This window comes from Crinia signifera, chromosome 4 (genome assembly GCF_055691185.1).
Source record: "Crinia signifera chromosome 4, ASM5569118v1, whole genome shotgun sequence".
Lineage (NCBI taxonomy): Eukaryota > Metazoa > Chordata > Amphibia > Anura > Myobatrachidae > Crinia > Crinia signifera.
In genome coordinates, this window is record NC_139220.1 from 333,716,337 (window position 1) to 333,740,332 (window position 23,996).

The 23,996-nt window shown below is 51.7% G+C and overlaps 1 long non-coding RNA gene across 1 annotated transcript in view; it reads right to left on the reverse strand.

Moving 5' to 3' along the window:
- The window catches only part of LOC146072882 (uncharacterized), a 47,686-nt gene that overhangs the window by 20,407 nt on the left and 3,283 nt on the right, over window positions 1–23,996 (reverse strand). Inside the window, exon 2 of the long non-coding RNA XR_014473257.1 lies at window positions 14,793–14,920. This is a non-coding gene — a long non-coding RNA (uncharacterized LOC146072882). The remainder of the gene's footprint in view (window positions 1–14,792; window positions 14,921–23,996) is intronic.

Sequence of the window (23,996 nt, forward strand, 5' to 3'; positions counted from 1 at the left end):
CAGAGTAATATGTAAGATACTATGATGAAGCTGTCACCTAGATACCCCTTTATATACACTAACCTGATGCACAGAGTAATATGTAAGATACTATGATAGAGCCGTCACCTAGATACCCCTTTATATACACTAACCTGATGCACAGAGTAATATGTAAGATACTATGATGGAACCGTCACCTAGATACCCCTTTATATACACTAACCTGATGCACAGAGTAATATGTAAGATACTATGATGAAGCCGTCACCTAGATACCCCTTTATATACACTAACCTGATGCACAGAGTAATATGTAAGATACTATGATGGAGCTGTCACCTAGATACCCCTTTATATACACTGACCTGCTGCGCAGAGTAACATGTAAGATACTATGATGGAGCTGTCACCTAGATACCCTTTATATACACTAACCTGCTGCACAGAGTAACATGTCAGATACTATGATGGAGCCGTCACCTAGATATCCCTTTATATACACTAACCTGCTGCACAGAGTAATATGTAAGATACTATGATGGAGCTGTCACCTAGATACCCCTTTATATACACTAACCTGATGTACAGAGTAATATGTAAGATACTATGATGGATATGTCACCTAGATACCCCTTTATATACACTAACCTGATGTACAGAGTAATATGTAGGATACTATGTTGGTGCTGTCACCTAGATACCCCTTTATATACACTAATCTGCTACACAGAGTAATATGTAAGATACTATGATGGAGCCGTCACCTAGATACCCCTTTATATACACTAACCTGCTGCACAGAGTAACATGTAAGATACTATGATGGAGCTGCCACCTAGATACCCCTTTATATACACTAACCTCCTGCACAGAGTAACATGTAAGATACTATGATGGAGCCGTCACCTAGATACCCCTTAATATACACTAACCTGATGCACAGAGTAATATGTAAGATACTATGATGGAGCTGTCACCTAGATACCCCTTTATATACACTAACCTGCTGCACAGAGTGATATGTAAGATACTATGATGGAGCGGTCACCTAGATACCCTTTATATACAGTAACCTGCTGTACAGAGTAATATGTAAGATACTATGATGGAGCCGTCACCTAGATACCCCTTTATATACACTAACCTGCTACACAGAGTAATATGTAAGATACTATGATGGAGCCGTCACCTAGATACCCCTTTATATACACTAACCTGCTGCACAGAGTAATATGTAAGATACTATGATGGAGCCGTCACCTAGATACCCCTTTATATACACTAACCTGCTGCACAGAGTAATATGTAAGATACTATGATGGATCTGTCACCTAGATACCCCTTTATATACACTAACCTGCTGCACAGAGTAATATGTAAGATACTATGATGGAGCCGTCACCTAGATACCCCTTTATATACACTAACCTGCTACACAGAGTAATATGTAAGATACTATGATGGAGCCGTCACCTAGATACCCCTTTATATACACTAACCTGCTGCACAGAGTAATATGTAAGATACTATGATGGAGCCGTCACCTAGATACCCCTTTATATACACTAACCTGCTGCACAGAGTAATATGTAAGATACTATGATGGATCTGTCACCTAGATACCCCTTTATATACACTAACCTGCTGCACAGAGTAATATGTAAGATACTATGATGGGGCTGTCACCTAGATACCCCTTTATATACACTAACCTGATGCACAGAGTAATATGTAAGATACTATGATGGAGCTGTCACCTAGATACCCCTTTATATACACTAACCTGCTGCACAGAGTGATATGTAAGATACTATGATGGAGCGGTCACCTAGATACCCTTTATATACAGTAACCTGCTGCACAGAGTGATATGTAAGATACTATGATGGAGCTGTCACCTAGATACCCCTTTATATACACTAACCTGATGCACAGAGTAATATGTAAGATACTATGATGGTGCTGTCACCTAGATACCCCTTTATATACACTAACCTGCTGCACAGAGTAATATGTAAGATACTATGATGGAGCTGTCACCTAGATACCCCTTTATATACACTAACCTGATGCACAGAGTAATATGTAAGATACTATGATGGAGCTGTCACCTAGATACCCCTTTATATACACTAACCTGCTGCACAGAGTAATATGTAAGATACTATGATGGAGCCGTCACCTAGATACCCCTTTATATACACTAACCTGCTGCACAGAGTAATATGTAAGATACTATGATGAAGCCGTCACCTAGATACCCCTTTATATACACTAACCTGCTGCACAGAGTAATATGTAAGATACTATGATGAAGCCGCCACCTAGATACCCCTTTATGTACACTAACCTGCTGCACAGAGTAATATGTAAGATACTATGATGGAGCCGTCTCCTAGATACCCCTTTATATACACTAACCTGCTGCACAGAGTAATATGTAAGATACTATGATGGCGCTGTCACCTAGATATCCCTTTATATACACTATCCTGCTGTGCAGAGTAATATGTAAGATACTATGATGGAGCTGTCACCTAGATACCCCTTTATATACACTAACCTGCTGCGCAGAGTAATATGTAAGATACTATGATGGAGCTGTCACCTAGATACCCTTTATATACACTAACCTGCTGCACAGAGTAACATGTAAGATACTATGATGGAGCCGTCACCTAGATATCCCTTTATATACACTAACCTGCTGCACAGAGTAATATGTAAGATACTATGATGGAGCTGTCACCTAGATACCCCTTTATATACACTAACCTGATGCAGAGTAATATGTAAGATACTATGATGGAGCTGTCACCTAGATACCCCTTTATATACACTAACCTGATGTACAGAGTAATATGTAAGATACTATGATGGATCTGTCACCTAGATACCCCTTTATATACACTAACCTGCTGCACAGAGTAATATGTAAGATACTATGATGGAGCGGTCACCTAGATACCCTTTATATACAGTAACCTGCTGCACAGAGTAATATGTAAGATACTATGATGGAGCTGTCACCTAGATACCCCTTTATATACACTAACCTGATGTACAGAGTAATATGTAAGATACTATGATGGATCTGTCACCTAGATACCCCTTTATATACACTAACCTGCTGCACAGAGTAATATGTAAGATACTATGTTGGTGCTGTCACCTAGATACCCCTTTATATACACTAATCTGCTACACAGAGTAATATGTAAAATACTATGATGAAGCTGTCACCTAGATACCCCTTTATATACACTAACCTGCTGCACAGAGTAATATGTAAGATACTATGATGGAACCGTCTCCTAGATACCCCTTTATATACACTAACCTGCTGCACAGAGTAATATGTAAGATACTATGATGGAGCCGTCACCTAGATACCCCTTTATATACACTAACCTGCTGCACAGAGTAATATGTAAGATACTATGATGAAGCCGTCACCTAGATACCCCTTTATATACACTAACCTGCTGCACAGAGTAATATGTAAGATACTATGATGAAGCCGCCACCTAGATACCCCTTTATGTACACTAACCTGCTGCACAGAGTAATATGTAAGATACTATGATGGAGCCGTCTCCTAGATACCCCTTTATATACACTAACCTGCTGCACAGAGTAATATGTAAGATACTATGATGGCGCTGTCACCTAGATATCCCTTTATATACACTATCCTGCTGTGCAGAGTAATATGTAAGATACTATGATGGAGCTGTCACCTAGATACCCCTTTATATACACTAACCTGCTGCGCAGAGTAATATGTAAGATACTATGATGGAGCTGTCACCTAGATACCCCTTTATATACACTAGCCTGATGCACAGAGTAATATGTAAGATACTGTGATAGAGCTGTCACCTAGATACCCTTTATATACACTAACCTGCTGCACAGAGTAACATGTAAGATACTATGATGGAGCCGTCACCTAGATATCCCTTTATATACACTAACCTGCTGCACAGAGTAATATGTAAGATACTATGATGGAGCTGTCACCTAGATACCCCTTTATATACACTAACCTGATGCAGAGTAATATGTAAGATACTATGATGGAGCTGTCACCTAGATACCCCTTTATATACACTAACCTGCTGCACAGAGTAATATGTAAGATACTATGATGGAGCGGTCACCTAGATACCCTTTATATACAGTAACCTGCTGCACAGAGTAATATGTAAGATACTATGATGGAGCTGTCACCTAGATACCCCTTTATATACACTAACCTGATGCACAGAGTAATATGTAGGATACTATGTTGGTGCTGTCACCTAGATACCCCTTTATATACACTAATCTGCTACACAGAGTAATATGTAAGATACTATGATGGAGCCGTCACCTAGATACCCCTTTATATACACTAACCTGCTGCACAGAGTAACATGTAAGATACTATGATGGAGCTGTCACCTAGATACGCCTTTATATACACTAACCTGCTGCACAGAGTAATATGTAAGATACTATGATGGAGCTGTCACCTAGATACCCCTTTATATACACTAACCTGCTGCACAGAGTAATATGTAAGATACTATGATGGAGCCATCACCTAGATATCCCTTTATATACACTAACCTGCTGCACAGAGTAATATGTAAGATACTATGATGTAGCCGACACCTAGATACCCCTTTATATACACGTTAGTGCTCCTGATTGGCCGCCAGGTGGCCAATAGCGCTATTCGGGGGAGGAGCCGCAGGATGTAAACATAGTCATCCTGCGTCTCCTCCGTCTCCTCCGTGTCCGTGCTGGCTCGGGTACCGGAGTTTGTTTATTTTGCTAAGTACGTGGATGCCTACATGGAACGAAGAGGACCGACCCACACCTAGGAGATGTAAGGATGATTCGTCTGCACAGGTACCAATACCGGAATTCTAGTGGACAATGGGACCGATCCTCAATCAAGATAGGTAAGTATGTATGAATGGGCTCTGTGTGATATAAAGTTTTACATTTCTTGTCAGTGTGCTTTTATTTAACTATTGGTTTTGCTGTGGAACTAAGAGTCCCAGCAAGCCCATTAATGGGCAGCATTCTGGGACTGCACAGCTGATTGGGCTGCGTGGGTCACTTGGCACGTGGTGGTGTCTCTGGCTGTGGCTGTCTGGGCGCTCAGGTGTCAGCGGAAGCAGTAGTAGTTGGGACGGAGAGCAGCTGGTGAGGGGAAGGGGTGGCTGTGGCTGCCACTGGCTGTCTGGGCACTCAGGTGTCAGCGGAAGCAGTAGTAGTAGTTGGGACGGAGAGCAGCTGGTGAGGGGAAGGGGTGGCTGTGGCTGCCACTGGCTGTCTGGGCACTCAGGTGTCAGCGGAAGCAGTAGTAGTAGTTGGGACGGAGAGCAGCTGGTGAGGGGAAGGGGTGGCTGTCACTGGCTGTCTGGGTGCTCAGGTGTCAGCGGAAGCAGTAGTAGTAGTTGGGACGGAGAGCAGCTGGTGAGGGGAAGGGATGGCTGTCACTGGCTGTCTGGGTGCTCAGGTGTCAGCGGAAGCAGTAGTTGGGACGGAGAGCAGCTGGTGAGGGGAAGGGGTGGCTGTGGCTGTCTGGGCGCTCAGGTGTCAGCGGAAGCAGTAGTAGTAGTTGGGACGGAGAGCAGCTGGTGAGGGGAAGGGGTGGCTGTGGCTGTCTGGGCGCTCAGGTGTCAGCGGAAGCAGTAGTAGTAGTTGGGACGGAGAGCAGCTGGTGAGGGGAAGGGGTGGCTGCCACTGGCTGTCTGGGCACTCAGGTGTCAGCGGAAGCAGTAGTAGTTGGGACGGAGAGCAGCTGGTGAGGGGAAGGGGTGGCTGTGGCTGTCTGGGCACTCTGGCTGTGGCTGCCACTGGCTGTCTGCGTGGTCAGGTGTCAGCGGAAGCAGTAGTAGTTGGGACGGAGAGCAGCTGGTGAGGGGAAGAGGTGGCTGTGGCTGTCTGGGCGCTCTGGCTGTGGCTGCCACTGGCTGTCTGGGCGCTCAGGTGTCAGCGGAAGCAGTAGTAGTTGGGACGGAGAGCAGCTAGTGAGGGGAAGGGGTGGCTGTCTGGGCGCTCAGGTGTCAGCGGAAGCAGTAGTAGTAGTTGGGACGGAGAGCAGCTGGTGAGGGGAAGGGGTGGCTGTCTGGGTGCTCAGGTGTCAGCGGAAGCAGTAGTAGTAGTTGGGACGGAGAGCAGCTGGTGAGGGGACGGGGTGGCTGTCTGGGCGCACAGGTGTCAGCGGAAGCAGTAGTAGTAGTTGGGACGGAGAGCAGCTGGTGAGGGGAAGGGATGGCTGTGGCTGTCTGGGCGCTCAGGTGTCAGCGGAAGCAGTAGTAGTAGTTGGGACGGAGAGCAGCTGGTGAGGGGAAGGGGTGGCTGTGGCTGTCTGGGCGCTCAGGTGTCAGCGGAAGCAGTAGTAGTAGTTGGGACGGAGAGCAGCTGGTGAGGGGAAGGGGTGGCTGTGGCTGTCTGGGCGCTCAGGTGTCAGCGGAAGCAGTAGTAGTAATTGGGACGGAGAGCAGCTGGTGAGGGGAAGGGGTGGCTGTGGCTGTCTGGGCGCTTAGGTGTCAGCGGAAGCAGTAGTAGTAATTGGGACAGAGAGCAGCTGGTGAGGGGAAGGGGTGGCTGTGGCTGTCTGGGCGCTCAGGTGTCAGCGGAAGCAGTAGTAGTAATTGGGACGGAGAGCAGCTGGTGAGGGGAAGGGGTGGCTGTGGCTGTCTGGGCACTCAGGTGTCAGCGGAAGCAGTAGTTGGGACGGAGAGCAGCTGGTGAGGGGAAGGGGTGGCTGTGGCTGTCAGGGCGCTCAGGTGTCAGTGGAAGCAGTAGTTGGGACGGAGAGCAGCTGGTGAGGGGAAGGGGTGGCTGTGGTGTCTGGGTGCTCAGGTGTCAGCGGAAGCAGTAGTAGTTGGGACAGAGAGCAGCTGGTGAGGGGAAGGGGTGGCTGTGTCTGTCTGGGCGCTCAGGTGTCAGCGGAAGCAGTAGTTGGGACGGAGAGCAGCTGGTGAGGGGAAGGGGTGGCTGTGGCTGTCAGGGCGCTCAGGTGTCAGTGGAAGCAGTAGTAGTTGGGACGGAGAGCAGCTGGTGAGGGGAAGGGGTGGCTGTGGCTGTCTGGGCGCTCAGGTGTCAGCGGAAGCAGTAGTAGTTAGGACAGAGAGCAGCTGGTGAGGGGAAGGGGTGGCTGTGGCTGTCTGGGTGCTCAGGTGTCAGCGGAAGCAGTAGTAGTAGTTGGGACAGAGAGCAGCTGGTGAGGGGTGGCTGTGGCTGTCTGGGCGCTCAGGTGTCAGTGGAAGCAGTAGTAGTTGGGACGGAGAGCAGCTGGTGAGGGGAAGGGGTGGCTGTGGCTGTCTGGGTGCTCAGGTGTCAGCGGAAGCAGTAGTAGTAGTTGGGACGGAGAGCAGCTGGTGAGGGGACAGGGTGGCTGTGGCTGTCTGGGCGCTCTGGCTGTGGCTGTCTGGGCGCTGTGGCTGCCACTGGCTGTCTGGGTGCTCAGGTGTCAGCAGAAGCAGTAGTAGTAGTTGGGACGGAGAGCAGCTGGTGAGAGGAAGGGGTGGCTGTGGCAGTCTGGGCGCTCAGGTGTCAGCGGAAGCAGTAGTAGTAGTTGGGACGGAGAGCAGCTGGTGAGGGGAAGGGGTGGCTGTGGCTGTCTGGGCGCTCAGGTGTCAGCGGAAGCAGTAGTAGTAGTTGGGACGGAGAGCAGCTGGTGAGGGGAAGGGGTGGCTGTGGCTGTCTGGGCGCTCAGATGTCAGCGGAAGCAGTAGTAATTGGGACGGAGAGCAGCTGGTGAGGGGAAGGGGTGGCTGTGGCTGTCTGGGTGCTCAGGTGTCAGCGGAAGCAGTAGTAGTAGTTGGGACAGAGAGCAGCTGGTGAGGGGGAGGGGTGGCTGTGGCTGTCTGGGTGGTCAGGTGTCAGCGGAAGCAGTAGTAATTGGGACGGAGAGCAGCTGGTGAGGGGAAGGGGTGGCTGTGGCTGTCTGGGCGCTCAGGTGTCAGCGGAAGCAGTAGTAATTGGGACGGAGAGCAGCTGGTGAGGGGAAGGGGTGGCTGTGGCTGTCTGGGTGCTCAGGTGTCAGCGGAAGCAGTAGTAGTAGTTGGGACGGAGAGCAGCTGGTGAGGGGAAGGGGTGGCTGTGGCTGTCTGGGCGCTCAGGTGCCAGCGGAAGCAGTAGTAGTAGTTGGGACAGAGAGCAGCTGGTGAGGGGAAGGGGTGGCTGTGGCTGTCTGGGCGCTCAGGTGTCAGCGGAAGCAGTAGTAATTGGGACGGAGAGCAGCTGGTGAGGGGAAGGGGTGGCTGTGGCTGTCTGGGTGCTCAGGTGTCAGCGGAAGCAGTAGTAGTAGTTGGGACAGAGAGCAGCTGGTGAGGGGGAGGGGTGGCTGTGGCTGTCTGGGTGGTCAGGTGTCAGCGGAAGCAGTAGTAGTTGGGATGGAGAGCAGCTGGTGAGGGGAAGGGGTGGTTGTGGCTGTCTGGGAGCTCAGGTGTCAGCGGAAGCAGTAGTAGTAGTTGGGACAGAGAGCAGCTGGTGAGGGGGAGGGGTGGCTGTGGCTGTCTGGGCGCTCAGGTGTCAGCGGAAGCAGTAGTAGTAGTTGGGACGGAGAGCAGCTGGTGAGGGGAAGGGGTGGCTGTGGCTGTCTGGGTGCTCAGGTGTCAGCGGAAGCAGTAGTAGTAGTTGGGACAGAGAGCAGCTGGTGAGGGAAAGGGGTGGTTGTGGCTGTGTGGGTGCTCAGGTGTCAGCGGAAGCAGTAGTAGTAGTTGGGACGGAGAGCAGCTGGTGAGGGGAAGGGGTGGCTGTGGCTGTCTGGGCGCTCTGGCTGTGGCTGTTTGGGCGCTCAGGTGTCAGCGGAAGCAGTAGTAGTAGTTGGGACGGAGAGCAGCTGGTGAGGGGAAGGGGTGGCTGTGGCTGTCTGGGTGCTCAGGTGTCAGCGGAAGCAGTAGTAGTAGTTGGGACAGAGAGCAGCTGGTGAGGGAAAGGGGTGGCTGTGGCTGTGTGGGTGCTCAGGTGTCAGCGGAAGCAGTAGTAGTAGTTGGGACGGAGAGCAGCTGGTGAGGGGAAGGGGTGGCTGTGGCTGTCTGGGCGCTCAGGTGTCAGCGGAAGCAGTAGTAGTAGTTGGGACGGAGAGCAGCTGGTGAGGGGAAGGGGTGGCTGTGGCTGTCTGGGTGCTCAGGTGTCAGCGGAAGCAGTAGTAGTTGGGACAGAGAGCAGCTGGTGAGGGGGAGGGGTGGCTGTGGCTGTCTGGGTGCTCAGGTGTCAGCGGAAGCAGTAGTAGTAGTTGGGACGGAGAGCAGCTGGTGAGGGGAAGGGGTGGCTGTGGCTGTCTGGGCGCTCAGGTGTCAGCGGAAGCAGTAGTAGTAGTTGGGACGGAGAGCAGCTGGTGAGGGGACGGGGTGGCTGTGGCTGTCTGGGTGCTCAGGTGTCAGCGGAAGCAGTAGTAGTAGTTGGGACGGAGAGCAGCTGGTGAGGGGAAGGGGTGGCTGTCACTGGCTGTCTGGGTGCTCAGGTGTCAGCGGAAGCAGTAGTAGTAGTTGGGACGGAGAGCAGCTGGTGAGGGGAAGGGGTGGCTGTCTGGGCGCTCAGGTGTCAGCGGAAGCAGTAGTAGTTGGGACGGAGAGCAGCTGGTGAGGGGAAGGGGTGGCTGTCACTGGCTGTCTGGGTGCTCAGGTGTCAGCGGAAGCAGTAGTAGTAGTTGGGACGGAGAGCAGCTGGTGAGGGGAAGGGGTGGCTGTGGCTGTCTGGGCGCTCAGGTGTCAGCGGAAGCAGTAGTAGTTTGGACGGAGAGCAGCTGGTGAGGGGAAGGGGTGACTGTGGCTGTCTGGGCGCTCAGGTGTCAGCGGAAGCAGTAGTAGTTGGGACGGAGAGCAGCTGGTGAGGGGAAGGGGTGGCTGTGGCTGTCTGGGTGCTCAGGTGTCAGCGGAAGCAGTAGTAGTAGTTGGGACGGAGAGCAGCTTGTGAGGGGAAGGGGTGGCTGTGGCTGTCTGGGCGCTCAGGTGTCAGCGGAAGCAGTAGTAGTAGTTGGGACGGAGAGCAGCTGGTGAGGGGAAGGGGTGGCTGTGGCTGTCTGGGTGCTCAGGTGTCAGCGGAAGCAGTAGTAGTTGGGACGGAGAGCAGCTGATGAGGGGAAGGGGTGGCTGTCTGGGCGCTCTGGCTGCCACTGGCTGTCTGGGTGCTCAGGTGTCAGCGGAAGCAGTAGTAGTTGGGACGGAGAGCAGCTGGTGAGGGGAAGGGGTGGCTGTGGCTGTCTGGGCGCTCAGGTGTAAGCGGAAGCAGTAGTAGTAGTTGGGACAGAGAGCAGCTGGTGAGGGGAAGGGGTGGCTGTGGCTGTCTGGGTGCTCAGGTGTCAGCGGAAGCAGTAGTAGTAGTTGGGACGGAGAGCAGCTGGTGAGGGAAAGGGGTGGCTGTGGCTGTCTGGGTGCTCAGGTGTCAGCGGAAGCAGTAGTAGTAGTTGGGACGGAGAGCAGCTGGTGAGGGGAAGGGGTGACTGTGGCTGTCTGGGCGCTCAGGTGTCAGCGGAAGCAGTAGTAGTTGGGACGGAGAGCAGCTGGTGAGGGGAAGGGGTGGCTGTGGCTGTCTGGGTGCTCAGGTGTCAGCGGAAGCAGTAGTAGTAGTTGGGACGGAGAGCAGCTGGTGAGGGGAAGGGGTGGCTGTGGCTGTCTGGGCGCTCAGGTGTCAGCGGAAGCAGTAGTAGTAGTTGGGACGGAGAGCAGCTGGTGAGGGGAAGGGGTGGCTGTGGCTGTCTGGGTGCTCAGGTGTCAGCGGAAGCAGTAGTAGTTGGGACGGAGAGCAGCTGATGAGGGGAAGGGGTGGCTGTCTGGGCGCTCTGGCTGCCACTGGCTGTCTGGGTGCTCAGGTGTCAGCGGAAGCAGTAGTAGTTGGGACGGAGAGCAGCTGGTGAGGGGGAGGGGTGGCTGTGGCTGTCTGGGTGCTCAGGTGTCAGCGGAAGCAGTAGTAGAAGTTGGGACGGAGAGCAGCTGGTGAGGGGAAGGGGTGGCTGTGGCTGTCTGGGCGCTCAGGTGTCAGCGGAAGCAGTAGTAGTAGTTGGGACGGAGAGCAGCTGGTGAGGGGACGGGGTGGCTGTGGCTGTCTGGGTGCTCAGGTGTCAGCGGAAGCAGTAGTAGTAGTTGGGACGGAGAGCAGCTGGTGAGGGGAAGGGGTGGCTGTCACTGGCTGTCTGGGTGCTCAGGTGTCAGCGGAAGCAGTAGTAGTAGTTGGGACGGAGAGCAGCTGGTGAGGGGAAGGGGTGGCTGTCTGGGCGCTCAGGTGTCAGCGGAAGCAGTAGTAGTTGGGACGGAGAGCAGCTGGTGAGGGGAAGGGGTGGCTGTCACTGGCTGTCTGGGTGCTCAGGTGTCAGCGGAAGCAGTAGTAGTAGTTGGGACGGAGAGCAGCTGGTGAGGGGAAGGGGTGGCTGTGGCTGTCTGGGCGCTCAGGTGTCAGCGGAAGCAGTAGTAGTAGTTGGGACGGAGAGCAGCTGGTGAGGGGAAGGGGTGGCTGTGGCTGTCTGGGTGCTCAGGTGTCAGCGGAAGCAGTAGTAGTTGGGACGGAGAGCAGCTGATGAGGGGAAGGGGTGGCTGTCTGGGCGCTCTGGCTGCCACTGGCTGTCTGGGTGCTCAGGTGTCAGCGGAAGCAGTAGTAGTTGGGACGGAGAGCAGCTGGTGAGGGGAAGGGGTGGCTGTGGCTGTCTGGGCGCTCAGGTGTCAGCGGAAGCAGTAGTAGTAGTTGGGACAGAGAGCAGCTGGTGAGGGGAAGGGGTGGCTGTGGCTGTCTGGGTGCTCAGGTGTCAGCGGAAGCAGTAGTAGTAGTTGGGACGGAGAGCAGCTGGTGAGGGAAAGGGGTGGCTGTGGCTGTCTGGGCGCTCAGGTGTCAGCGGAAGCAGTAGTAGTTGGGACGGAGAGCAGCTGGTGAGGGGAAGGGGTGGCTGTGGCTGTCTGGGTGCTCAGGTGTCAGCGGAAGCAGTAGTAGTTGGGACGGAGAGCAGCTGATGAGGGGAAGGGGTGGCTGTCTGGGCGCTCTGGCTGCCACTGGCTGTCTGGGTGCTCAGGTGTCAGCGGAAGCAGTAGTAGTTGGGACGGAGAGCAGCTGGTGAGGGGAAGGGGTGGCTGTGGCTGTCTGGGCGCTCAGGTGTCAGCGGAAGCAGTAGTAGTAGTTGGGACAGAGAGCAGCTGGTGAGGGGAAGGGGTGGCTGTGGCTGTCTGGGTGCTCAGGTGTCAGCGGAAGCAGTAGTAGTAGTTGGGACGGAGAGCAGCTGGTGAGGGAAAGGGGTGGCTGTGGCTGTCTGGGTGCTCAGGTGTCAGCGGAAGCAGTAGTAGTAGTTGGGACAGAGAGCAGCTGGTGAGGGGGAGGGGTGGCTGTGGCTGTCTGGGCACTCAGGTGTCAGCGGAAGCAGTAGTAGTAGTTGGGACAGAGAGCAGCTGGTGAGGGGGAGGGGTGGCTGTGGCTGTCTGGGTGCTCAGGTGTCAGCGGAAGCAGTAGTAGTAGTTGGGACAGAGAGCAGCTGGTGAGGGGACGGGGTGGCTGTGGCTGTCTGGGTGCTCAGGTGTCAGCGGAAGCAGTAGTAGTTGGGACAGAGAGCAGCTGGTGAGGGGAGGGGTGGCTGTGGCTGTCTGGGTGCTCAGGTGTCAGCGGAAGCAGTAGTAGTAGTTGGGACAGAGAGCAGCTGGTGAGGGGAAGGGGTGGCTGTGGCTGTCTGGGCGCTCAGGTGTCAGCTGAAGCAGTAGTAGTAGTTGGGACGGAGAGCAGCTGGTGAGGGGAAGGGGTGGCTGTGGCTGTCTGGGCGCTCAGGTGTCAGCGGAAGCAGTAGTAGTTGGGACAGAGAGCAGCTGATGAGGGGGAGGGGTGGCTGTCTGGGCGCTCAGGTGTCAGCGGAAGCAGTAGTAGTAGTTGGGACAGAGCAGCTGGTGAGGGGAAGGGGTGGTTGTGGCTGTCTGGGTGCTCAGGTGTCAGCGGAAGCAGTAGTAGTAGTTCGGATGGAGAACAGCTGGTGAGGGGAAGGGGTGGCTGTGGCTGTCTGGGCGCTCAGGTGTCAGCGGAAGCAGTAGTAGTAGTTGGGACGGAGAGCAGCTGGTGAGGGGAAGGGGTGACTGTGGCTGTCTGGGCGCTCAGGTGTCAGCAGAAGCAGTAGTAGTAGTTGGGACAGAGAGCAGCTGGTGAGGGGAAGGGGTGGCTGTGGCTGTCTGGGTGCTCAGGTGTCAGCGGAAGCAGTAGTAGTAGTTGGGATGGAGAGCAGCTGGTGAGGGGAAGGGGTGGCTGTGGCTGTCTGGGTGCTCAGGTGTCAGCGGAAGCAGTAGTAGTAGTTGGGATGGAGAGCAGCTGGTGAGGGGAAGGGGTGGCTGTGGCTGTCTGGGTGCTCAGGTGTCAGCGGAAGCAGTAGTAATTGGGACGGAGAGCAGCTGGTGAGGGGGACGGGGTGGCTGTGGCTGTCTGGGTGCTCAGGTGTCAGCGGAAGCAGTAGTAGTAGTTGGGACGGAGAGCAGCTGGTGAGGGGAAGGGGTGGCTGTGGCTGTCTGGGCGCTCAGGTGTCAGCGGAAGCAGTAGTAGTAGTTGGGACAGAGCAGCTGGTGAGGGGAAGGGGTGGCTGTGGCTGTCTGGGTGCTCAGGTGTCAGCGGAAGTAGTAGTAGTTGGGACAGAGAGCAGCTGGTGAGGGGGAGGGGTGGCTGTGGCTGTCTGGGTGCTCAGGTGTCAGCGGAAGCAGTAGTAGTAGTTGGGACGGAGAGCAGCTGGTGAGGGGAAGGGGTGGCTGTGGCTGTCTGGGCACTCAGGTGTCAGCGGAAGCAGTAGTAGTAGTTGGGACAGAGAGCAGCTGGTGAGGGGAAGGGGTGGCTGTGGCTGTCTGGGTGCTCAGGTGTCAGCGGAAGTAGTAGTAGTAGTTGGGACGGAGAGCAGCTGGTGAGGGGAAGGGGTGGCTGTGGCTGTCTGGGCACTCAGGTGTCAGCGGAAGCAGTAGTAGTAGTTGGGACGGAGAGCAGCTGGTGAGGGGAAGGGGTGGCTGTGGCTGTCTGGGTGCTCAGGTGTCAGCGGAAGCAGTAGTAGTAGTTGGGACGGAGAGCAGCTGGTGAGGGGAAGGGGTGGCTGTGGCTGTCTGGGCGCTCAGGTGTCAGCAGAAGCAGTAGTAGTAGTTGGGACGGAGAGCAGCTGGTGAGGGGAAGGGGTGGCTGTGGCTGTCTGGGTGCTCAGGTGTCAGCGGAAGCAGTAGTAGTAGTTGGGACGGAGAGCAGCTGGTGAGGGGACGGGGTGGCTGTGGCTGTCTGGGTGCTCAGGTGTCAGCAGAAGCAGTAGTAGTAGTTGGGACGGAGAGCAGCTGGTGAGGGGAAGGGGTGGCTGTGGCTGTCTGGGCGCTCAGGTGTCAGCGGAAGCAGTAGTAGTAGTTGGGACGGAGAGCAGCTGGTGAGGGGAAGGGGTGGCTGTGGCTGTCTGGGTGCTCAGGTGTCAGCGGAAGCAGTAGTAGTAGTTGGGACGGAGAGCAGCTGGTGAGGGGAAGGGGTGGCTGTGGCTGTCTGGGCGCTCAGGTGTCAGCAGAAGCAGTAGTAGTAGTTGGGACGGAGAGCAGCTGGTGAGGGGAAGGGGTGGCTGTGGCTGTCTGGGTGCTCAGGTGTCAGCGGAAGCAGTAGTTGGGATGGAGAGCAGCTGGTGAGGGGAATGGGTCTGGGCAGGGGAGCGTTATTATAACACATGTACCTGTGCGAAGCAGCGGCAGGACACTAGTCCAGGATAATTGGATAGCCCCCGGCAAATCCGCTAGCTGCAGACAATTACAGCAGCTGATTTATACTGGACATAGTGTATAACACATTCCCTGCTGTAGTGCTCAGTCCCCAATATGATAAGATAATGTTATAGTCACCTTATCCTCCCGTATCACTGGCCGGCCGCAGTGTCCCACATACACCGGAGGAGAGAGGAGGATCCGGTTATATTTCTGCCTCCAGTTACAGAGATCATACACAAGTCACGGCAATACGGATTCTGCACCTGAGTATAAGGAGACAATGGTTATAGGAATAACTCCCATACACTGGTGTAAATTGGCGGCACTCACAGACTGGTCTCACTGAAGGTGTGTACACACAGCAGATCCTGCTGTGAGATGCGAGTCCCGATGCGACTGCGATGGGACTCGCATCTCACAGCATGCCAGAGGGGCACAATTTAGACTATATAGTGTTGCCTGCCTCTCTATCTGGCTGCCGATTTGCTCTCACACGGGAGCACGCATCGGCAGCGCATCAAGCTCGCAAGCCCTAAAAAAGCATGCGATTTGATTGCGATATGCGACTATTTCGGGAACATCAGAAGCCAAATCTTACCATGTGTAAACACTTTAAGCAGTGTTCGCGAAAACCACCCAAAAAAGTGGGTCCCGAGGACCCTTTACTTCTAAAAATTGGGGCCCTACTCGACGTTTTCTGGGTCCCAACGGAATAAAGCCTCCTCTACCCTTTTCCCCAGCACGGCACATGTGGGTCGTGGGGGGGGAAGTATCAATTGGCCCACTCCATATACTAGAAACTATACAAACCTGAACAGTGCGCGCCGAAGGGCGAATTTAGGGCATTTTTTTTTTGTGGGGGGGAGTGGTGTGTTCACATAGTAGTACCAATTCACATTCCAGCACACACCGTTATGCCCAGTACACATTCCAGCACACACCGTTATGCCCAGTACACATTCCACACACACCGTTATGCCCAGTACACATTCCAGCACACACTGTTATGCCCAGTACACATTCCAGCACACACCGTCATGCCCAGTACACATTCCAGCACACACCGTCATGCCCAGTACACATTCCAGCACACACCGTTATGCCCAGTACACATTCCAGCACACACTGTTATGCCCAGTACACATTCCAGCACACACCGTCATGCCCAGTACACATTCCAGCACACACCGTTATGCCCAGTACACATTCCAGCACACACCGTCATGCCCAGTACACATTCCAGCACACACCGTCATGCCCAGTACACATTCCAGCACACACCGTCATGCCCAGTACACATTCCAGCACACACCGTCATGCCCAGTACACATTCCAGCACACACCGTTACATGCTGGGGGGGGGGGGGGGGGGGGGGGGGGGGCATATTATGCTTGTTTCCACAGGGGAGGGGGAGTTTTATGCTGGTTGCCATGAGACGATGTTCACTATTTCAGGAACATCAGAAGCCAAATCTTACCATGTGTACACGTTATAAGTCAGATAGTCCGTCACCTCATATAACGTTTCCCTTTATTCCAACCGTCATCAGACACAGAGACATAAACGTTAACTTACGGTGTAGACTCAAACTCAGTATATCCCTGATGTAAGGTAAGGTGACAGGGGAAATATATTATTAAATATATATAAATATTTATTCAATGCCGGCACTGAGATCCAACTTTTTTTACTCTGATCTGTTTTGTGGGATACTGCCGCACATTGTGGAATACACGGCCATCCTCTGCCAATCCGCAGCCGTGTCACACAATATACAGACTTTCCAACACTCAGTACATTGCGGAATACACGGCCATTCTCTGCCAATCCGCAGCCGTGTCACACAATATACAGACTTTCCAACACTCGGTACATTGCGGAATACACGGCCATTCTCTGCCAATCCGCAGCCGTGTCACACAATGTACAGACTTTCCAACACTCTGTACATTGCGGAATACACGGCCATTCTCTGCCAATCCGCAGCCGTGTCACACAATTTACAGACTTTCCAGCACTCGGTACATTGCGGAATACACGGCCATTCTCTGCCAATCCGCAGCCGTGTCACACAATATACAGACTTTCCAACACTCAGTACATTGCGGAATACACGGCCATTCTCTGCCAATCCGCAGCCGTGTCACACAATGTACAGACTTTCCAACACTCTGTACATTGCGGAATACACGGCCATTCTCTGCCAATCCGCAGCCGTGTCACACAATTTACAGACTTTCCAGCACTCGGTACATTGCGGAATACACGGCCATTCTCTGCCAATCCGCAGCCGTGTCACACAATTTACAGACTTTCCAACACTCGGTAAATTGTGGAATACACGGCCATTCTCTGCCAATCCGCAGCCGTGTCACACAATTTACAGACTTTCCAACACTCAGTACATTGCGGAATACACGGCCATCCTCTGCCAATCCGCAGCCGTGTCACACAATTTACAGACTTTCCAACACTCGGTACATTGCGGAATACACGGCCATTCTCTGCCAATCCGCAGCCGTGTCACACAATATACAGACTTTCCAACACTCGGTAAATTGTGGAATACACGGCTATTCTCTGCCAATCCGCAGCCGTGTTACACAATTTACAGACTTTCCAACACTCGGTAAATTGTGGAATACACGGCCATTCTCTGCCAATCCGCAGCCGTGTCACACAATATACAGACTTTCCAACACTCGGTACATTGCGGAATACACGGCCATTCTCTGCCAATCCGCAGCCGTGTCACACAATATACAGACTTTCCAGCACTCGGTACATTGTGGAATACACGGCCATTCTCTGCCAATCCGCAGCCGTGTCACACAATTTACGGACTTTCCAGCACTCGGTACATTGTGGAATACACGGCCATCCTCTGCCAATCCGCAGCAGTGTCACACAATATACAGACTTTCCAACACTCGGTACATTGCGGAATACACGGCCATTCTCTGCCAATCCGCAGCCGTGTCACACAATATACAGACTTTCCAACACTCGGTACATTGCGGAATACACGGCCATTCTCTGCCAATCCGCAGCCGTGTCACACAATGTACAGACTTTCCAACACTCGGTACATTGCGGAATACACGGCCATTCTCTGCCAATCCGCAGCCGTGTCACACAATTTACGGACTTTCCAACACTCGGTACATTGCGGAATACACGGCCATTCTCTGCCAATCCGCAGCCGTGTCACACAATATACAGACTTTCCAACACTCGGTACATTGTGGAATACACGGCCATCCTCTGCCAATCCGCAGCCGTGTCACACAATGTACAGACTTTCCAACACTCGGTACATTGCGGAATACACGGCCATTCTCTGCCAATCCGCAGCCGTGTCACACAATATACATACTTTCCAACACTCGGTACATTGTGGAATACACGGCCATTCTCTGCCAATCCGCAGCAGTGTCACACAATGTACAGACTTTCCAACACTCGGTACATTGCGGAATGCACGGCCATTCTCTGCCAATCCGCAGCCGTGTCACACAATTTACGGACTTTCCAACACTCGGTACATTGTGGAATACACGGCCATTCTCTGCCAATCCGCAGCCGTGTCACACAATATACAGACTTTCCAACACTCGTACATTGTGGAATACACGGCCATTCTCTGCCAATCCGCAGCCGTGTCACACAATATACAGACTTTCCAACACTCGTACATTGCGGAATACACTGCCATTCTCTGCCAATCCGCAGCCGTGTTACACAATTTACAGACTTTCCAACACTCGGTACATTGCGGAATACACAGCCATTCTCTGCCAATCCGCAGCCGTGTCACACAATATACAGACTTTCCAACACTCGGTACATTGCGGAATACACGGCCATTCTCTACCAATCCGCAGCCGTGTCACACAATGTACAGACTTTCCAACACTCTGTACATTGTGGAATACACGGCCATTCTCTGCCAATCCGCAGCCGTGTTACACAATTTACAGACTTTCCAACACTCGGTACATTGCGGAATACACGGCCATTCTCTGCCAATCCGCAGCCGTGTCACACAATGTACAGACTTTCCAACACTCTGTACATTGCGGAATACACGGCCATTCTCTACCAATCCGCAGCCGTGTCACACAATATACAGACTTTCCAACACTCGGTACATTGCGGAATACACGGCCATTCTCTGCCAATCCGCAGCCGTGTCACACAATGTACAGACTTTCCAGCACTCGGTACATTGTGGAATACACGGCCATCCTCTGCCAATCCGCAGCCGTGTCACACAATATACAGACTTTCCAACACTCTGTACATTGCGGAATACACGGCCATTCTCTACCAATCCGCAGCCGTGCCACACAATATACAGACTTTCCAACACTCGGTACATTGTGGAATACACGGCCATTCTCTGCCAATCCGCAGCCGTGTTACACAATTTACAGACTTTCCAACACTCGGTACATTGTGGAATACACGGCCATTCTCTGCCAATCCGCAGCCGTGTCACACAATATACAGACTTTCCAGCACTCGGTACATTGCGGAATACACGGCCATCCTCTGCCAATCCACAGCCGTGTCACACAATATATAGACTTTCCAACACTCGGTACATTGTGGAATACACGGCCATCCTCTGCCAATCCGCAGCAGTGTCACACAATATACGGACTTTCCAACACTCGGTACATTGCGGAATACATGGCCATTCTCTGCCAATCCGCAGCCGTGTCACACAATTTACAGACTTTCCAACACTCGGTACATTGTGGAATACACGGCCATTCTCTGCCAATCCGCAGCCGTGTCTCACAATATACAGACTTTCCAACACTCGGTACATTGTGGAATACACGGCCATTCTCTGCCAATCCACAGCAGTGTCACACAATATACGGACTTTCCAACACTCAGTACATTGTGGAATACACGGCCATTCTCTGCCAATCCGCAGCCGTGTCACACAATATACAGACTTTCCAGCACTCGGTACATTGTGGAATACACGGCCATTCTCTGCCAATCCGCAGCCGTGTCACACAATATACAGACTTTCCAGCACTCGGTACATTGCGGAATACACGGCCATTCTCTGCCAATCCGCAGCCGTGTCACACAATATACAGACTTTCCAACACTCGGTACATTGCGGAATACACGGCCATTCTCTGCCAATCCGCAGCCGTGTCACACAATGTACAGACTTTCCAACACTCGGTACATTGCGGAATACACGGCCATTCTCTGCCAATCCGCAGCCGTGTCACACAATTTACGGACTTTCCAACACTCGGTACATTGCGAAATACACGGCCATTCTCTGCCAATCCGCAGCCGTGTCACACAATATACAGACTTTCCAACACTCGGTACATTGTGGAATACACGGCCATCCTCTGCCAATCCGCAGCCGTGTCACACAATGTACAGACTTTCCAACACTCGGTACATTGCGGAATACACGGCCATTCTCTGCCAATCCGCAGCCGTGTCACACAATATACATACTTTCCAACACTCGGTACATTGTGGAATACACGGCCATTCTCTGCCAATCCGCAGCAGTGTCACACAATGTACAGACTTTCCAACACTCGGTACATTGCGGAATGCACGGCCATTCTCTGCCAATCCGCAGCCGTGTCACACAATTTACGGACTTTCCAACACTCGGTACATTGCGGAATACACGGCCATTCTCTGCCAATCCGCAGCCGTGTCACACAATATACAGACTTTCCAACACTCGTACATTGTGGAATACACGGCCATTCTCTGCCAATCCGCAGCCGTGTCACACAATATACAGACTTTCCAACACTCGTACATTGCGGAATACACGGCCATTCTCTGCCAATCCGCAGCCGTGTTACACAATTTACAGACTTTCCAACACTCGGTACATTGCGGAATACACGGCCATTCTCTGCCAATCCGCAGCCGTGTCACACAATATACAGACTTTCCAACACTCGGTACATTGCGGAATACACGGCCATTCTCTACCAATCCGCAGCCGTGTCACACAATGTACAGACTTTCCAACACTCTGTACATTGTGGAATACACGGCCATTCTCTGCCAATCCGCAGCCGTGTTACACAATTTACAGACTTTCCAACACTCGGTACATTGTGGAATACACGGCCATTCTCTGCCAATCCGCAGCCGTGTCACACAATATACAGACTTTCCAACACTCTGTACATTGCGGAATACACGGCCATTCTCTACCAATCCGCAGCCGTGTCACACAATATACAGACTTTCCAACACTCGGTACATTGCGAAATACACGGCCATCCTCTGCCAATCCGCAGCCGTGTCACACAATTTACAGACTTTCCAACACTCGGTACATTGCGGAATACACGGCCATTCTCTGCCAATCCGCAGCCGTGTCACACAATGTACAGACTTTCCAGCACTCGGTACATTGTGGAATACACGGCCATCCTCTGCCAATCCGCAGCCGTGTCACACAATATACAGACTTTCCAACACTCTGTACATTGCGGAATACACGGCCATCCTCTGCCAATCCGCAGCCGTGTCACACACTATACAGACTTTCCAACACTCGGTACATTGTGGAATACACGGCCATCCTCTGCCAATCCGCAGCCGTGTCACACACTATACAGACTTTCCAACACTCGGTACATTGCGGAATACACGGCCATTCTCTGCCAATCCGCAGCCGTGTCACACAATATACAGACTTTCCAACACTCGGTACATTGTGGAATACACGGCCATTCTCTGCCAATCCGCAGCCGTGTCACACAATATACAGACTTTCCAACACTCCGTACATTGCGGAATACACGGCCATTCTCTACCAATCCGCAGCCGTGTCACACAATATACAGACTTTCCAACACTCGGTACATTGTGGAATACACGGCCATCCTCTGCCAATCCGCAGCCGTGTCACACAATATACAGACTTTCCAACACTCTGTACATTGCGGAATACACGGCCATTCTCTACCAATCCGCAGCCGTGCCACACAATATACAGACTTTCCAACACTCGGTACATTGTGGAATACACGGCCATTCTCTGCCAATCCGCAGCCGTGTTACACAATTTACAGACTTTCCAACACTCGGTACATTGTGGAATACACGGCCATTCTCTGCCAATCCGCAGCCGTGTCACACAATATACAGACTTTCCAGCACTCGGTACATTGCGGAATACACGGCCATCCTCTGCCAATCCACAGCCGTGTCACACAATATACAGACTTTCCAACACTTGGTACATTGTGGAATACACGGCCATTCTCTGCCAATCCGCAGCAGTGTCACACAATATACGGACTTTCCAACACTCGGTACATTGCGGAATACATGGCCATTCTCTGCCAATCCGCAGCCGTGTCACACAATTTACAGACTTTCCAACACTCGGTACATTGTGGAATACACGGCCATTCTCTTCCAATCCGCAGCCGTGTCTCACAATATACAGACTTTCCAACACTCGGTACATTGTGGAATACACGGCCATTCTCTGCCAATCCGCAGCAGTGTCACACAATATACGGACTTTCCAACACTCAGTACATTGTGGAATACACGGCCATTCTCTGCCAATCCGCAGCCGTGTCACACAATATACAGACTTTCCAGCACTCGGTACATTGTGGAATACACGGCCATTCTCTGCCAATCCGCAGCCGTGTCACACAATATACAGACTTTCCAGCACTCGGTACATTGCGGAATACACGGCCATTCTCTGCCAATCCGCAGCCGTGTCACACAATATACAGACTTTCCAACACTCCGTACATTGAACACCGACTTTGGATGTTCTATCAGAAGCAGTCGGAAACGGACGGGAATCTCACTGTCGGGACGTCCCAACAGTCGGAATCTGGGAATGAATAACCCCCCTTTGTCTTTGTATCTGATACATAGACAAAGGGGCTCTCTATTGGATTGCTGTATCAGTTGCTTACCTCCTGATGAAGGTCCCAAGTGGACGGAAACGTTGAGTACCTTGATATTTATCCTTTTTGTACATTTTTTTTAATACACAGCTAATTTTAAATTGCATGTAAAACACTGGAGAGTGTGTCCTTTTTTTCTATATACTTGGACTGTGGTTCTGGACGACACATCCTAGGAGATGTTTTTGCTGGATGGAGTGCGATCTTATCTCTACAGGTTTATGGTTCTCTCATCTATCACAGGTCAGATTATCTGATTGGACACCCATCACTATTACTATTTGAATAATACGTGACTTTTTGACCTGACCGCACACAGCTTGGTTTTTTTACCCTGGAATCCATTGTTGGACTCATATTTCTGGACAGGATTGGTTCACATTGTTTCCAGTCCTACTAGTTTTCCCATTTTTTCTGTTGCCTACATCAAAGAGAATAGTCAGTTCTTCTCTAAAGTTGTTTGCAAGTTTTTTGAAAATACTTTTTGATTATATACATTTACTGGTTCCCTTACAGAGGGCAGTCAGTGTGGTTAGTACAATGCTATATATATATATATATATATATATATATATATATATATATATATATATATATATATATATATATATATATATATATATATATATATATATATATATATATATATATATATATATATATATATATATATATATATATATATATTGTACAGATGGTGGGTGTACGAGCGCAGGAGTGTCCAATTGTCAGAAAGTCCAGTAAATCACCTGCACCTGAGCAGGGATGGTAGTTACACACAAAATCTTAGGTAAGACTGCAGCTTCCTTGTCCCATATAATGAATCCCGGGTCCAAGGGATTAGGTGAATCTGGGTAGAACAAGAGAGAAATGGGAAGGAGCGCTTCCTAGTGTATTAAAAGAGTATTTATTGCACAAAAAGGAGATAAAAACTCCAAGGTACATAACAGTAATGCCCGTACCTAAAAAGACAACACTGTGGACTGGTTACCACACGGCTTGATAATGATACATCAGGCAAAACATCTCACTCGTATGGGCGACCTCCGTGTCCTGGGGAACTCCGAAACGACATACGCTGGCTTGCGTAGCAGAAGCGGGGGAGTCCAGTGGCAGGAGCGACCGTCGGGAGAGCACAGCTGGTGGAGCAAGGTAGGCCACGCCCTGACGCGTTTCGTCACTGGGACTTCGTCAGAGGGCGTGGCTACTACCTGCTCAGACCAGCATTAAATACACACCATCTGTCAATCAATCAGAGGGGCCGGGCACTGTGGTTTAAAGTGATACACATCATACCACCATTAAAAATATATATTTATATAAAAGAAACAAATAGCTAACGACAATAAAGAAAAGAAGTATAATATACAATTTAAGGTG